Source organism: Pseudophryne corroboree, chromosome 1, assembly GCF_028390025.1.
Source record: "Pseudophryne corroboree isolate aPseCor3 chromosome 1, aPseCor3.hap2, whole genome shotgun sequence".
NCBI classification, from domain to species: domain Eukaryota; kingdom Metazoa; phylum Chordata; class Amphibia; order Anura; family Myobatrachidae; genus Pseudophryne; species Pseudophryne corroboree.
In genome coordinates this window covers 512719142-512736188 of record NC_086444.1, presented here as the reverse complement: position 1 = coordinate 512736188, position 17047 = coordinate 512719142, and the positions used below count along the sequence as shown (strand labels likewise).

The window sequence follows — 17047 nt, the reverse complement described above, 5'->3', positions numbered from 1 at the left end:
AGACTGCGACCTGAACGCAGCGCCTTAGACCGCTCGGCCATCCTGACATATGAAACCACTGCTTTTTGAAAAGATGTATATTATAAAATAACCTAACTATAGGTACAATGACAATGTTGCTGTTAAAACTGTTAATTTAAAAACTCGATATGAATTGCTTTTCCATTATTTTAAAGAGGTTTCTAGTTGGCTTTACAATAAAAGTAAGTTTTGTTTTCCATGTTCAGGTTTGGAATCCAAGTGTCTAGAGTTTGTTCTCTAATGGATTTTAACTCAGCAATGAAATTAAATTTGTGAATCTTGCACAAACTTGCTACTTAATTTAGCTCATGGATTTGATTGGATGCCATTGTAGTGGACCCAAGTGGGGTTTCTGTTCATGACCATTGGCTGAGAAGAACAGTTTTCTTAAGCCAAAGATATGGAGCCCTCATTCTGAATTTGTGCGATATTTTATTTTGCTACCTCTGCAAATAAAGAATTGTGGATAAAATAATAAAAATAATATGATATACACATATATGGTAGGTTTCAAGCTCTTTTATCCAGGGAAATTACAATCTGATCTTTTATTGCAACATGGCAAATAATGAAATAATTGATGCATTTTTTTCATGGTGCAAATTGAAAGAGATTTGCAGTGAGTGTTTGCCTAATTCTAAAGTCAATCTTTTCACAAGCAACAAGAAATAGAAACTGTAGAGCAAAGAAAAAAATGAATAACATTGTCAGTAGTGGAATTTGAACCCACACCTCCAGAGGAGACTGCGACCTGAACGCAATGACTTAGACCACTCGGCCATCCTGACACATGAAACCACTGCGATTTGAAAAGATGTATATTATGAAATAACCTAACTATAGGTACAATGACAATGTTGCTGTTAAAACTGTTAATTTAAAAACTAGATATGAATTGCCTTTCCATTATTTTAAAGAGGTTTCTAGTTGGCTTTACAATAAAAGTAAGTTTTGTTTTCCATGTTCAGGTTTGGAATCCAAGTGTCTAGAGTTTGTTCTCTAATGGATTTTAACTCAGCAATGAAATGAAATTTGTGAATCTTGCACAAACTGGCTACTTAATTAAGCTCATGGATTTGATTGGATGCCATTGTAGTGGACCCCAGTGGGGTTTCTGTTCATGACCATTGGCTGAGAAGAGCAGTTTTCTTAAGCCAAAGATATGGAGCCCTCATTCTGAATTTGTGAGATATTTTATTTTGCTACCTCTGCAAATAAAGAATTGTGGATCAAATAATAAAAATAATATGATATACACATATATGGTAGGTTTCAAGATCTTTTATCCAGGGAGATTACAATCTGACCTTTTATTGCAACATGGCAAATAATGAAATAATTGATGCATTTTTTTCATGGTGCAAATTGAAAGAGATTTGCAGTGAGTGTTTGTCTAATTCTAAAGTCAATCTTTTCACAAGCAACAAGAAATAGAAACTGTAGAGCAAAGAAGAAAATCAATAACACTGTCAGAAGTGGGATGTGAATTACAAAATTGTAGATGTGTGCATAGGCGCCCTTGTAACAAAGATGATGATAACAAAGTGGTTTGTATAAAAACACACAGTACTTTATATTTAAAAATGATGCATACAGGCCATATAATCATATAAAACAACAATGTGCCAATCCCAAATGAGATCTCACCCTCTATAGAATTTGCGGTGGGCAGAGAGCCTCTTAATAAAGAGGCAATCCGGTCCCGGTGGAATAGTCGTTGCACCACCGCAAAAGGCTTATTCCATTCGGAGGTTTGAGTAGGGAGTCAGGCAGTGCAGATGGAAAAGATGTCCGTGTCATACAAACTATTAGTTTGGACGACACGGACATCTTTTCCATCTGCACTGCCTGACTCCCTACTCAAACCTCCGAATGGAATAAGCCTTTTGCGGTGGTGCGATGACTATTCCACCGGGACCGGATTGCCTCTTTATTAAGAGGCTCTCTGCCCACCGCAAATTCTATAGAGGGTGAGATCTCATTTGGGATTGGCACATTGTTGTTTTATATGATTATATGGCCTGTATGCATCGTTTTTAAATATTAAAGTACTGTGTGTTTTTATACAAACCACTTTGTTATCATCATCTTTGTTACAAGGGCACCTATGCACACATCTACAATTTTGTAATTTGTATCTTGCCATTAGGGACGTGGTGTTCCCTTAATGATATGTGACAGCTGCCTAGGGTAACATTTATTGCGCACATCAGAAATATTTTTTTGCTTGTCAGAAGTGGGATGTGAACCCACGCCTCCAGAGGAGACTGCGACCTGAATGCAGCGCCTTAGACCGCTCGGCCATCCTGACACATTGAGCCACTACTTTTTGAAAAGATGTATATTATGAAATAACCTATCTATAGGTACAATGACAATGTTGCTGTTAAAACTGTTAATTTAAAAACTAGATATGAATTGCTTTTCCATTATTTTAAAGAGGTTTCTAGTTGGCTTTACAATAAAAGTAAGTTTTGTTTTCCATGTTCAGGTTTGGAATCCAAGTGTCTAGAGTTTGTTCTCTAATGGATTTTAACTCAGCAATGAAATTAAATTTGTGAATCTTGCACAAACTTGCTACTTAATTTAGCTCATGGATTTGATTGGATGCCATTGTAGTGGACCCAAGTGGGGTTTCTGTTCATGACCATTGGCTGAGTAGAACAGTTTACTTAAGCCAAAGATATGGAGCCCTCATTCTGAATTTGTGAGATATTTTATTTTGCTACCTCTGCAAATAAAGAATTGTGGATAAAATAATAAAAATAATATGATATACACATATATGGTAGGTTTCAAGCTCTTTTATCCAGGGAAATTACAATCTGATCTTTTATTGCAACATGGCAAATAATGAAATAATTGATGCATTTTTTTCATGGTGCAAATTGAAAGAGATTTGCAGTGAGTGTTTGTCTAATTCTAAAGTCAATCTTTTCACAAGCAACAAGAAATAGAAACTGTAGAGCAAAGAAAAAAAATGAATAACATTGTCCGAAGTGGAATTTGAACCCACACCTCCAGAGGAGACTGCAACCTGAACGCAGTGATTTAGACCACTCGGCCATCCTGACACATGAAACCACTGCTATTTGAAAAGATGTATATTATGAAATAACCTAACTATAGGTACAATGACAATGTTGCTGTTAAAACTGTTAATTTAAAAACTAGATATGATTTGCTTTTCCATTATTTTAAAGAGGTTTCTAGTTGGCTTTACAATGTTGCTGTTAAAACTGTTAATTTAAAAACTAGAAATGAATTTCCTTTCCATTATTTTAAAGAGGTTTCTAGTTGGCTTTAATATAAAAGTAAGTTTTGTTTTCCATGTTCAGGTTTGGAATCCAAGTGTCTAGAGTTTGTTCTCTAATGGATTTTAACTCAGCAATGAAATGACATTTGTAAAAATAATATGATATACACATATATGGTAGGTTTTCAAGCTCTTTTATCCAGGGAGATTACAATCTGATCTTTTATTGCAACATGGGAAATAATGAAATAATTGATGCATTTTTTTCATGGTTCAAATTGAAAGAGAATTGCAGTGAGTGTCTAATTCTAAAGTAAATCTTTTCACAAGCAACAAGAAATAGAAACTGTAGAACAAAGAAGTAAATGAATAACATTGTCAGAAGCAGGATTTGAACCCACACCTCCAGAGGAGTTTGAGACCTGAACGCAGCACCTTAGGCCGCTCAGCCATAATGGCACATAAAACTGCTACTTTCTTAAAATATGTATATTATGAAATAACCTAGCTATAGGTACAATGACAATGTTACTGTTTAAACTGTTAATTTAAAAACTAGATATGAATTGCCTTTCCATTATTTTAAAGAGGTTTCTAGTTGGCTTTACAATAAAAGTAAGTTTTGTTTTCCATGTTCGGGTTTGGAATCCAAGTGTCTAGAGTTTGTTCTCTAATGGATTTAACTCAGCAATGAAATGAAATTTGTGAGTCTTGCACAAACTGGCTACTTAATTCAGCCCATGGGTTTGATTGGATGCCATTGTAGTGGACCCTTCTGGGGTTTCTGTTCATGACCATTGGCTGAGAAGAGCAGTTTTCTTAAGCCAAAGATATGGAGCCCTCATTCTGAATTTGTGAGATATTTTATTTTTCTACCTCTGTGAATAAAGAATTGTGTATCAAATAATAAAAATAATATGATATACACATATATGGTAGGTTTTCAAGCTCTTTTATCCAGGGAGATTACAATCTGATCTTTTATTGCAACATGGCAAATAATGAAATAATTGATGCATTTTTTTCATGGTGCAAATTGAAAGAGATTTGCAGTGAGTGTTTGTCTAATTCTAAAGCCAATCTTTTCACAAGCAACAAGAAATAGAAACTGTAGAACAAAGAAGAAAAAGAATAGCATTGTCAGAAGTGGGATTTGAACCCACGCCTCCAGAAGAGACTGTGACCTGAACGCAGCTCCTTAGACCGCTCGCCCATCCTGACACATCAAACACTGCTGTTTGAAAAGATGTATATTATGAAATAACCTATCTATAGTTACAATGTCAATGTTGCTGTTAAAACTGTTAATTTAAAAACTAGATATGAATTGATTTTCCATTATTATAAAGAGGTTTCTAGTTGGCTTTACAATAAAAGTAAGTTTTGTTTTCCATGTTCAGGTTTGGAATCCAAGTGTCTAGAGTTTGTTCTCTAATGGATTTTAACTCAGCAATGAAATGAAATTTGTGAATCTTGCACAAACTGGCTACTTAATTTAGCTCATGGGTTTGATTGGATGCCATTGTAGTGGACCCCAGTGGGGTTTCTGTTCATGACCATTGGCTGAGAAGAGCAGTTTTCTTAAGCCAAAGACATGGAGCCCTCATTCTGAATTTGTGAGATATTTTATTTTGCTACCTCTGTAAATAAAGAATTGTGGATCAAATAATAAAAATAATATGATATACACATATGTGGTTGGTTTCAAGCTCTTTTATCTAGGGAGAATACAATCTGATCTTTTATTGCAACATGGGAAATAATGAAATAATTGATGCATTTTTTCATGGTTCAAATTGAAAGAGAATTGCAGTGAGTGTCTAATTCTAAAGTCAATCTTTTCACAAGCAACAAGAAATAGAAACTGTAGAACAAAGAAGTTAATGAAAAACATTGTCAGAAGCAGGATTTGAACCCACACCTCCAGAGAAGTTTGAGACCTGAACGCAGCGCCTTAGGCTGCTCAGCAATCCTGGCACATGAAACTGCAACTTTTTGAAAAGATGTATATTATGAAATAACCTAGCTATAAGTACAATGACAATGTTGCTGTTAAAACTGTTAATTTAAAAACTAGAAATGAATTGCCTTTCCATTATTTTAAAGAGGTTTCTAGTTGGCTTTACAATAATAGTAAGTTTTGTTTTCCATGTTCAGGTTTGGAATCCAAGTGTCTAGAGTTTATTCTGTAATGGATTTTAACTCAGCAATTAAATTAAATTTGTGAATCTTGCACAAACTGGCTACTTAATTTATCTCATTGGTTTGATTGGATGCCATTGTAGTGGACCCTTTTGGGGTTTCTGTTCATGACCATTGGCTGAGAAGAGCAGTTTTCCTAAGTCAAAGATATGGAGCCCTCATTCTGAATTTGTGAGATATTTTATTTTGCTACCTCTGTAAATAAAGAATTGTGGATCAAATAATAAAAATCATATGATATACACATATATAGTAGGTTTCAAGCTCTTTTATCCAGGGAGATTACAATCTGATCTTTTATTGCAACATGGCAAATAATGAAATAATTGATGCATTTTTTTCATGGTGCAAATTGAAAGAGATTTGCAGTGAGTGTTTGTCTAATTCTAAAGTCAATCTTTTCACAAGCAACAAGAAATAGAAACTGTAGAGCAAAGAAAAAAATGAATAACATTGTCAGAAGTGGGATTTGAACCCACACCTCCAGAGGAGACTGCGACCTGAACGCAGTGCCTTAGACCGCTTGGCCATCCTGACACATGAAGCCACCGCTTTCTGAAAAGATGTATATTATGAAATAACCTATCTTTAGTTACAATGACAATGTTGCTATTAAAACTGTTAATTTAAAAACTAGATATGAATTGCTTTTCCATTCATTTTAAAGAGGTTTCTAGTTGGCGTTACAATAAAAGTAAGTTTTGTTTTCCATGTTCTGGGTTGGAATCCAAGTGTCTAGAGTTTGTTCTCTAATGGATTTTAACTCAGCAATGAAATGAAATTTGTGAATCTTGCACAAACTGGCTACTTAATTTAGCTCATGGGTTTGATTGGATGCCATTGTAGTGGACCCCAGTGGGGTTTCTGTTCATGACCATTGGCTGAGAAGAGCAGTTTTCTTAAGCCAAAGATATGGAGCCCTCATTCTGAATTTGTGATATATTTTATTTTGCTACCTCTGTGAATAAAGAATTGTGTATCAAATAATAAAAATAATATGATATACACATATATGGTAGGTTTTCAAGCTCTTTTATCCAGGGAGAATACAATCTGATCTTTTATTGCAACATGGGAAATAATGAAATAATTGATGCATTTTTTCCATGGTTCAAATTGAAAGAGATTTGCAGTGAGTTTCTAATTCTAAAGTCAATCTTTTCACAAGCAACAAGAAATAGAAACTGTAGAAGAAAGAAGAAAATGAATTACATTGACAGATGTAGGATTTGAACACACACCTCCAGAGGAGACTGCGACCTGAACGCAGCACCTTAGACCGCTTGGCCATCCTGACACATGAAACCGCTGCGATTTGACAAGATGTATATTATGAAATAACCTATCTATAGTTACAATGACAATGTTGCTGTTAAAACTTTTAATTTAAAAACTAGATATGAATTGCTTTTCCATTCATTTTAAAGAGGTTTCTAGTTGGCGTTACAATAAAAGTAAGTTTTGTTTTCCATGTTCAGGGTTGGAATCCAAGTGTCTAGAGTTTGTTCTCTAATGGATTTTAACTCAGCAATGAAATGAAATTTGTGAATCTTGCACAAACTGGCTACTTAATTTAGCTCATGGGTTTGATTGGATGCCATTGTAGTGGACCCCAGTGGGGTTTCTGTTCATGACCATTGGCTGAGAAGAGCAGTTTTCTTAAGCCAAAGATATGGAGCCCTCATTCTGAATTTGTGAGATATTTTATTTTGCTACCTCTGTAAATAAAGAATTGTAAATCTAATAATAAAAATAATTTGATATACACATATGTGGTAGGTTTCAAGCTCTTTTATCCAGGGAGAATACGATCTGATCTTTTATTGCAACATGGGAAATAATGAAATAATTGATGCATTTTTTTCATGGTTCAAATTGAAAGAGAATTGCAGTGAGTGTCTAATTCTAAAGTCAATCTTTTCACAAGCAACAAGAAATAGAAACTGTAGAACAAAGAAGTAAATGAATAACATTGTCAGAAGCAGGATTTGAACCCACACCTCCAGAGAAGTTTGAGACCTTAAAGCAGCACCTTAGGCCGCTCAGCCATCCTAGCACGTAAAACTGCTACTTTCTGAAAAGATGTATATTATGAAATAACCTAGCTATAGGTACAATAACAATGTTACTGTTAAAACTGTTAATTTAAAAACTAGATATGAATTGCCTTTCCATTATTTTAAAGAGGTTTCTAGTTGGCTTTACAATAAAAGTAAGTTTTGTTTTCCATGTTCAGGTTTGGAATCCAAGTGTCTAGAGTTTGTTCTCTAATGGATTTTAACTCAGCAATGAAATGAAATTTGTGAATCTTGCACAAACTGGCTACTTAATTTATCTCATGGGTTTGATTGGATGCCATTGTAGTGGACCCCAGTGGGGTTTCTGTTCATGACCATTGGCTGAGAAGAGCAGTTTTCTTAAGCCAAATATATGGAGTCCTCATTCTGAATTTGTGAGATATTTTATTTTGCTACCTCTGTAAATAAAGAATTGTGGATCAAATAATAAAAATAATATGATATTAACATATATGGTAGGTTTCAAGCTCTTTTATCCAGGGAGATTACAATCTGATTTTTTATTGCAACATGGGAAATAATGAAATAATTGATGCATTTTTTTATGGTTCAAATTGAAAGAGATTTGCAGTGAGTGTTTGTCTAATTCTAAAGTCAATCTTTTCACAAGCAACAAGAAATAGAAACTGTAGAGCAAAGAAAAAAATGAATAACATCGTCAGAAGTGGGATTTGAACCCACACCTCCAGAGGAGACTGCGACCTGAACACAGTGCCTTAGACCGCTCGGCCATCCTGACACATGAAACCACAGCTTTCTGAAAAGATGTATATTATGAAATAACCTATCTATAGTTACAATGACAATGTAGCTGTTAAAACTGTTAATTTAAAAACTAGATATGAATTGCTTTTCCATTCATTTTAAAGAGGTTTCTAGTTGGCGTTACAATAAAAGTAAGTTTTGTTTTCCATGTTCAGGGTTGGAATCCAAGTGTCTAGAGTTTGTTCTCTAATGGATTTTAACTCAGCAATGAAATGAAATTTGTGAATCTTGCACAAACTGGCTACTTAATTTAGCTCATGGGTTTGATTGGATGCCATTGTAGTGGACCCCAGTGGGGTTTCTGTTCATGACCATTGGCTGAGAAGAGCAGTTTTCTTAAGCCAAAGATATGGAGCCCTCATTCTGAATTTGTGAGATATTTAATTTTGCTACCTCTGCAAATAAAGAATTGTGGATAAAATAATAAAAATAATATGATATACACATATATGGTAGGTTTCAAGCTCTTTTATCCAGGGAGATTACAATCTGATCTTTTATTGCAACATGGCAAATAATGAAATAATTGATGCATTTTTTTCATGGTGCAAATTGAAAGAGATTTGCAGTGAGTGTTTGTCTAATTCTAAAGTCAATCTTTTCACAAGCAACAAGAAATAGAAACTGTAGAGCAAAGAAGAAAATCAATAACACTGTCAGAAGTGGGATGTGAATTACAAAATTGTAGATGTGTGCATAGGCGCCCTTGTAACAAAGATGATGATAACAAAGTGGTTTGTATAAAAACACACAGTACTTAATATTTAAAAATGATGCATACAGGCCATATAATCATATAAAACAACAATGTGCCAATCCCAAATGAGATCTCACCCTCTATAGAATTTGCGGTGGCAGAGAGCCTCTTAATAAAGAGGCAATCCGGTCCCGGTGGAATAGTCGTTGCACCACCGCAAAAGGCTTATTCCATTCGGAGGTTTGAGTAGGGAGTCAGGCAGTGCAGATGGAAAAGATGTCCGTGTCATCCAAACTATTAGTTTGGACGACACGGACATCTTTTCCATCTGCACTGCCTGACTCCCTACTCAAACCTCCGAATGGAATAAGCCTTTTGCGGTGGTGCGATGACTATTCCACCGGGACCGGATTGCCTCTTTATTAAGAGGCTCTCTGCCCACCGCAAATTCTATAGAGGGTGAGATCTCATTTGGGATTGGCACATTGTTGTTTTATATGATTATATGGCCTGTATGCATCGTTTTTAAATATTAAAGTACTGTGTGTTTTTATACAAACCACTTTGTTATCATCATCTTTGTTACAAGGGCACCTATGCACACATCTACAATTTTGTAATTTGTATCTTGCCATTAGGGACGTGGTGTTCCCTTAATGATGTGTGACAGCTGCCTAGGGTAACATTTATCGCGCACATCAGAAATATTTTTTGCTTGTCAGAAGTGGGATGTGAACCCACGCCTCCAGAGGAGACTGCGACCTGAATGCAGCGCCTTAGACCGCTCGGCCATCCTGACACATTGAGCCACTACTTTTTGAAAAGATGTATATTATGAAATAACCTATCTATAGGTACAATGACAATGTTGCTGTTAAAACTGTTAATTTAAAAACTAGATATGAATTGCTTTTCCATTATTTTAAAGAGGTTTCTAGTTGGCTAATCAATTAAAGTAAGTTTTGTTTTCCATGTTCATGTTTGGAATCCAAGTGCCTAGAGTTTTTTCTCTAATGGATTTTAACTCAGCAAGGAAATTAAATTTGTGAATCTTGCTCAAACTGGCTACTTAATTTAGCTCATGGGTTTCATTGGATGCCATTGTAGTGGACTCTTCTGGGGATTCTGTTCATGACCATTGGCTGAAAAGAGAAGTTTTCTTAAGTCAAAGATATGGAGCCCTCATTCTGAATTTGTGAGATATTTTATTTTGCTACCTCTGCAAATAAAGAATTGTGGATCAAATAATAAAAATAATATGATATACACATATATGGTAGGTTTCAAGATCTTTTATCCAGGGAGATTACAATCTGATCTTTTATTGCAACATGGGAAATAATGAAATAATTGATGCATTTTTTCCATGGTTCAAATTGAAAGAGATTTGCAGTGAGTGTCTAATTCTAAAGTCAATCTTTTCACAAGCAACAAGAAATAGAAACTGTAGAAGAAAGAAGAAAATGAATTACATTGACAGAAGTAAGATTTGAACCCACACCTCCAGAGGAGACTGCGACCTGAACGCAGCGCCTTAGACCGCTCGGCCATCCTGACATATGAAACCACTGCTTTTTGAAAAGATGTATATTATAAAATAACCTAACTATAGGTACAATGACAATGTTGCTGTTAAAACTGTTAATTTAAAAACTCGATATGAATTGCTTTTCCATTATTTTAAAGAGGTTTCTAGTTGGCTTTACAATAAAAGTAAGTTTTGTTTTCCATGTTCAGGTTTGGAATCCAAGTGTCTAGAGTTTGTTCTCTAATGGATTTTAACTCAGCAATGAAATTAAATTTGTGAATCTTGCACAAACTTGCTACTTAATTTAGCTCATGGATTTGATTGGATGCCATTGTAGTGGACCCAAGTGGGGTTTCTGTTCATGACCATTGGCTGAGAAGAACAGTTTTCTTAAGCCAAAGATATGGAGCCCTCATTCTGAATTTGTGCGATATTTTATTTTGCTACCTCTGCAAATAAAGAATTGTGGATAAAATAATAAAAATAATATGATATACACATATATGGTAGGTTTCAAGCTCTTTTATCCAGGGAAATTACAATCTGATCTTTTATTGCAACATGGCAAATAATGAAATAATTGATGCATTTTTTTCATGGTGCAAATTGAAAGAGATTTGCAGTGAGTGTTTGCCTAATTCTAAAGTCAATCTTTTCACAAGCAACAAGAAATAGAAACTGTAGAGCAAAGAAAAAAATGAATAACATTGTCAGTAGTGGAATTTGAACCCACACCTCCAGAGGAGACTGCGACCTGAACGCAATGACTTAGACCACTCGGCCATCCTGACACATGAAACCACTGCGATTTGAAAAGATGTATATTATGAAATAACCTAACTATAGGTACAATGACAATGTTGCTGTTAAAACTGTTAATTTAAAAACTAGATATGAATTGCCTTTCCATTATTTTAAAGAGGTTTCTAGTTGGCTTTACAATAAAAGTAAGTTTTGTTTTCCATGTTCAGGTTTGGAATCCAAGTGTCTAGAGTTTGTTCTCTAATGGATTTTAACTCAGCAATGAAATGAAATTTGTGAATCTTGCACAAACTGGCTACTTAATTAAGCTCATGGATTTGATTGGATGCCATTGTAGTGGACCCCAGTGGGGTTTCTGTTCATGACCATTGGCTGAGAAGAGCAGTTTTCTTAAGCCAAAGATATGGAGCCCTCATTCTGAATTTGTGAGATATTTTATTTTGCTACCTCTGCAAATAAAGAATTGTGGATCAAATAATAAAAATAATATGATATACACATATATGGTAGGTTTCAAGATCTTTTATCCAGGGAGATTACAATCTGACCTTTTATTGCAACATGGCAAATAATGAAATAATTGATGCATTTTTTTCATGGTGCAAATTGAAAGAGATTTGCAGTGAGTGTTTGTCTAATTCTAAAGTCAATCTTTTCACAAGCAACAAGAAATAGAAACTGTAGAGCAAAGAAGAAAATCAATAACACTGTCAGAAGTGGGATGTGAATTACAAAATTGTAGATGTGTGCATAGGCGCCCTTGTAACAAAGATGATGATAACAAAGTGGTTTGTATAAAAACACACAGTACTTTATATTTAAAAATGATGCATACAGGCCATATAATCATATAAAACAACAATGTGCCAATCCCAAATGAGATCTCACCCTCTATAGAATTTGCGGTGGGCAGAGAGCCTCTTAATAAAGAGGCAATCCGGTCCCGGTGGAATAGTCGTTGCACCACCGCAAAAGGCTTATTCCATTCGGAGGTTTGAGTAGGGAGTCAGGCAGTGCAGATGGAAAAGATGTCCGTGTCATACAAACTATTAGTTTGGACGACACGGACATCTTTTCCATCTGCACTGCCTGACTCCCTACTCAAACCTCCGAATGGAATAAGCCTTTTGCGGTGGTGCGATGACTATTCCACCGGGACCGGATTGCCTCTTTATTAAGAGGCTCTCTGCCCACCGCAAATTCTATAGAGGGTGAGATCTCATTTGGGATTGGCACATTGTTGTTTTATATGATTATATGGCCTGTATGCATCGTTTTTAAATATTAAAGTACTGTGTGTTTTTATACAAACCACTTTGTTATCATCATCTTTGTTACAAGGGCACCTATGCACACATCTACAATTTTGTAATTTGTATCTTGCCATTAGGGACGTGGTGTTCCCTTAATGATATGTGACAGCTGCCTAGGGTAACATTTATTGCGCACATCAGAAATATTTTTTTGCTTGTCAGAAGTGGGATGTGAACCCACGCCTCCAGAGGAGACTGCGACCTGAATGCAGCGCCTTAGACCGCTCGGCCATCCTGACACATTGAGCCACTACTTTTTGAAAAGATGTATATTATGAAATAACCTATCTATAGGTACAATGACAATGTTGCTGTTAAAACTGTTAATTTAAAAACTAGATATGAATTGCTTTTCCATTATTTTAAAGAGGTTTCTAGTTGGCTTTACAATAAAAGTAAGTTTTGTTTTCCATGTTCAGGTTTGGAATCCAAGTGTCTAGAGTTTGTTCTCTAATGGATTTTAACTCAGCAATGAAATTAAATTTGTGAATCTTGCACAAACTTGCTACTTAATTTAGCTCATGGATTTGATTGGATGCCATTGTAGTGGACCCAAGTGGGGTTTCTGTTCATGACCATTGGCTGAGTAGAACAGTTTACTTAAGCCAAAGATATGGAGCCCTCATTCTGAATTTGTGAGATATTTTATTTTGCTACCTCTGCAAATAAAGAATTGTGGATAAAATAATAAAAATAATATGATATACACATATATGGTAGGTTTCAAGCTCTTTTATCCAGGGAAATTACAATCTGATCTTTTATTGCAACATGGCAAATAATGAAATAATTGATGCATTTTTTTCATGGTGCAAATTGAAAGAGATTTGCAGTGAGTGTTTGTCTAATTCTAAAGTCAATCTTTTCACAAGCAACAAGAAATAGAAACTGTAGAGCAAAGAAAAAAAATGAATAACATTGTCCGAAGTGGAATTTGAACCCACACCTCCAGAGGAGACTGCAACCTGAACGCAGTGATTTAGACCACTCGGCCATCCTGACACATGAAACCACTGCTATTTGAAAAGATGTATATTATGAAATAACCTAACTATAGGTACAATGACAATGTTGCTGTTAAAACTGTTAATTTAAAAACTAGATATGATTTGCTTTTCCATTATTTTAAAGAGGTTTCTAGTTGGCTTTACAATGTTGCTGTTAAAACTGTTAATTTAAAAACTAGAAATGAATTTCCTTTCCATTATTTTAAAGAGGTTTCTAGTTGGCTTTAATATAAAAGTAAGTTTTGTTTTCCATGTTCAGGTTTGGAATCCAAGTGTCTAGAGTTTGTTCTCTAATGGATTTTAACTCAGCAATGAAATGACATTTGTAAAAATAATATGATATACACATATATGGTAGGTTTTCAAGCTCTTTTATCCAGGGAGATTACAATCTGATCTTTTATTGCAACATGGGAAATAATGAAATAATTGATGCATTTTTTTCATGGTTCAAATTGAAAGAGAATTGCAGTGAGTGTCTAATTCTAAAGTAAATCTTTTCACAAGCAACAAGAAATAGAAACTGTAGAACAAAGAAGTAAATGAATAACATTGTCAGAAGCAGGATTTGAACCCACACCTCCAGAGGAGTTTGAGACCTGAACGCAGCACCTTAGGCCGCTCAGCCATAATGGCACATAAAACTGCTACTTTCTTAAAATATGTATATTATGAAATAACCTAGCTATAGGTACAATGACAATGTTACTGTTTAAACTGTTAATTTAAAAACTAGATATGAATTGCCTTTCCATTATTTTAAAGAGGTTTCTAGTTGGCTTTACAATAAAAGTAAGTTTTGTTTTCCATGTTCGGGTTTGGAATCCAAGTGTCTAGAGTTTGTTCTCTAATGGATTTAACTCAGCAATGAAATGAAATTTGTGAGTCTTGCACAAACTGGCTACTTAATTCAGCCCATGGGTTTGATTGGATGCCATTGTAGTGGACCCTTCTGGGGTTTCTGTTCATGACCATTGGCTGAGAAGAGCAGTTTTCTTAAGCCAAAGATATGGAGCCCTCATTCTGAATTTGTGAGATATTTTATTTTTCTACCTCTGTGAATAAAGAATTGTGTATCAAATAATAAAAATAATATGATATACACATATATGGTAGGTTTTCAAGCTCTTTTATCCAGGGAGATTACAATCTGATCTTTTATTGCAACATGGCAAATAATGAAATAATTGATGCATTTTTTTCATGGTGCAAATTGAAAGAGATTTGCAGTGAGTGTTTGTCTAATTCTAAAGCCAATCTTTTCACAAGCAACAAGAAATAGAAACTGTAGAACAAAGAAGAAAAAGAATAGCATTGTCAGAAGTGGGATTTGAACCCACGCCTCCAGAAGAGACTGTGACCTGAACGCAGCTCCTTAGACCGCTCGCCCATCCTGACACATCAAACACTGCTGTTTGAAAAGATGTATATTATGAAATAACCTATCTATAGTTACAATGTCAATGTTGCTGTTAAAACTGTTAATTTAAAAACTAGATATGAATTGATTTTCCATTATTATAAAGAGGTTTCTAGTTGGCTTTACAATAAAAGTAAGTTTTGTTTTCCATGTTCAGGTTTGGAATCCAAGTGTCTAGAGTTTGTTCTCTAATGGATTTTAACTCAGCAATGAAATGAAATTTGTGAATCTTGCACAAACTGGCTACTTAATTTAGCTCATGGGTTTGATTGGATGCCATTGTAGTGGACCCCAGTGGGGTTTCTGTTCATGACCATTGGCTGAGAAGAGCAGTTTTCTTAAGCCAAAGACATGGAGCCCTCATTCTGAATTTGTGAGATATTTTATTTTGCTACCTCTGTAAATAAAGAATTGTGGATCAAATAATAAAAATAATATGATATACACATATGTGGTTGGTTTCAAGCTCTTTTATCTAGGGAGAATACAATCTGATCTTTTATTGCAACATGGGAAATAATGAAATAATTGATGCATTTTTTCATGGTTCAAATTGAAAGAGAATTGCAGTGAGTGTCTAATTCTAAAGTCAATCTTTTCACAAGCAACAAGAAATAGAAACTGTAGAACAAAGAAGTTAATGAAAAACATTGTCAGAAGCAGGATTTGAACCCACACCTCCAGAGAAGTTTGAGACCTGAACGCAGCGCCTTAGGCTGCTCAGCAATCCTGGCACATGAAACTGCAACTTTTTGAAAAGATGTATATTATGAAATAACCTAGCTATAAGTACAATGACAATGTTGCTGTTAAAACTGTTAATTTAAAAACTAGAAATGAATTGCCTTTCCATTATTTTAAAGAGGTTTCTAGTTGGCTTTACAATAATAGTAAGTTTTGTTTTCCATGTTCAGGTTTGGAATCCAAGTGTCTAGAGTTTATTCTGTAATGGATTTTAACTCAGCAATTAAATTAAATTTGTGAATCTTGCACAAACTGGCTACTTAATTTATCTCATTGGTTTGATTGGATGCCATTGTAGTGGACCCTTTTGGGGTTTCTGTTCATGACCATTGGCTGAGAAGAGCAGTTTTCCTAAGTCAAAGATATGGAGCCCTCATTCTGAATTTGTGAGATATTTTATTTTGCTACCTCTGTAAATAAAGAATTGTGGATCAAATAATAAAAATCATATGATATACACATATATAGTAGGTTTCAAGCTCTTTTATCCAGGGAGATTACAATCTGATCTTTTATTGCAACATGGCAAATAATGAAATAATTGATGCATTTTTTTCATGGTGCAAATTGAAAGAGATTTGCAGTGAGTGTTTGTCTAATTCTAAAGTCAATCTTTTCACAAGCAACAAGAAATAGAAACTGTAGAGCAAAGAAAAAAATGAATAACATTGTCAGAAGTGGGATTTGAACCCACACCTCCAGAGGAGACTGCGACCTGAACGCAGTGCCTTAGACCGCTTGGCCATCCTGACACATGAAGCCACCGCTTTCTGAAAAGATGTATATTATGAAATAACCTATCTTTAGTTACAATGACAATGTTGCTATTAAAACTGTTAATTTAAAAACTAGATATGAATTGCTTTTCCATTCATTTTAAAGAGGTTTCTAGTTGGCGTTACAATAAAAGTAAGTTTTGTTTTCCATGTTCTGGGTTGGAATCCAAGTGTCTAGAGTTTGTTCTCTAATGGATTTTAACTCAGCAATGAAATGAAATTTGTGAATCTTGCACAAACTGGCTACTTAATTTAGCTCATGGGTTTGATTGGATGCCATTGTAGTGGACCCCAGTGGGGTTTCTGTTCATGACCATTGGCTGAGAAGAGCAGTTTTCTTAAGCCAAAGATATGGAGCCCTCATTCTGAATTTGTGATATATTTTATTTTGCTACCTCTGTGAATAAAGAATTGTGTATCAAATAATAAAAATAATATGATATACACATATATGGTAGGTTTTCAAGCTCTTTTATCC

The 17047-nt window shown here is 34.8% G+C and overlaps 6 non-coding genes across 6 annotated transcripts; all 6 read right to left on the bottom strand.

Moving 5' to 3' along the window:
• Positions 1-2249: 2249 nt before the first annotated feature.
• TRNAL-CAG (transfer RNA leucine (anticodon CAG)) lies at positions 2250-2332 on the bottom strand. Its single transcript has one exon. It is a non-coding gene; the product is annotated as a tRNA-Leu (tRNA).
• A 3601-nt stretch (positions 2333-5933) lies between these two features.
• TRNAL-CAG (transfer RNA leucine (anticodon CAG)) lies at positions 5934-6016 on the bottom strand. The gene has a single exon. It is a non-coding gene; the product is annotated as a tRNA-Leu (tRNA).
• A 2197-nt stretch (positions 6017-8213) lies between these two features.
• Positions 8214-8296, bottom strand: TRNAL-CAG (transfer RNA leucine (anticodon CAG)). Its single transcript has one exon. It is a non-coding gene; the product is annotated as a tRNA-Leu (tRNA).
• Positions 8297-9735: 1439 nt separating this feature from the next.
• Positions 9736-9818, bottom strand: TRNAL-CAG (transfer RNA leucine (anticodon CAG)). Its single transcript has one exon. It is a non-coding gene; the product is annotated as a tRNA-Leu (tRNA).
• Positions 9819-12778: 2960 nt separating this feature from the next.
• Positions 12779-12861, bottom strand: TRNAL-CAG (transfer RNA leucine (anticodon CAG)). Its single transcript has one exon. It is a non-coding gene; the product is annotated as a tRNA-Leu (tRNA).
• A 3601-nt stretch (positions 12862-16462) lies between these two features.
• TRNAL-CAG (transfer RNA leucine (anticodon CAG)) lies at positions 16463-16545 on the bottom strand. Its single transcript has one exon. It is a non-coding gene; the product is annotated as a tRNA-Leu (tRNA).
• Positions 16546-17047: the final 502 nt, after the last annotated feature.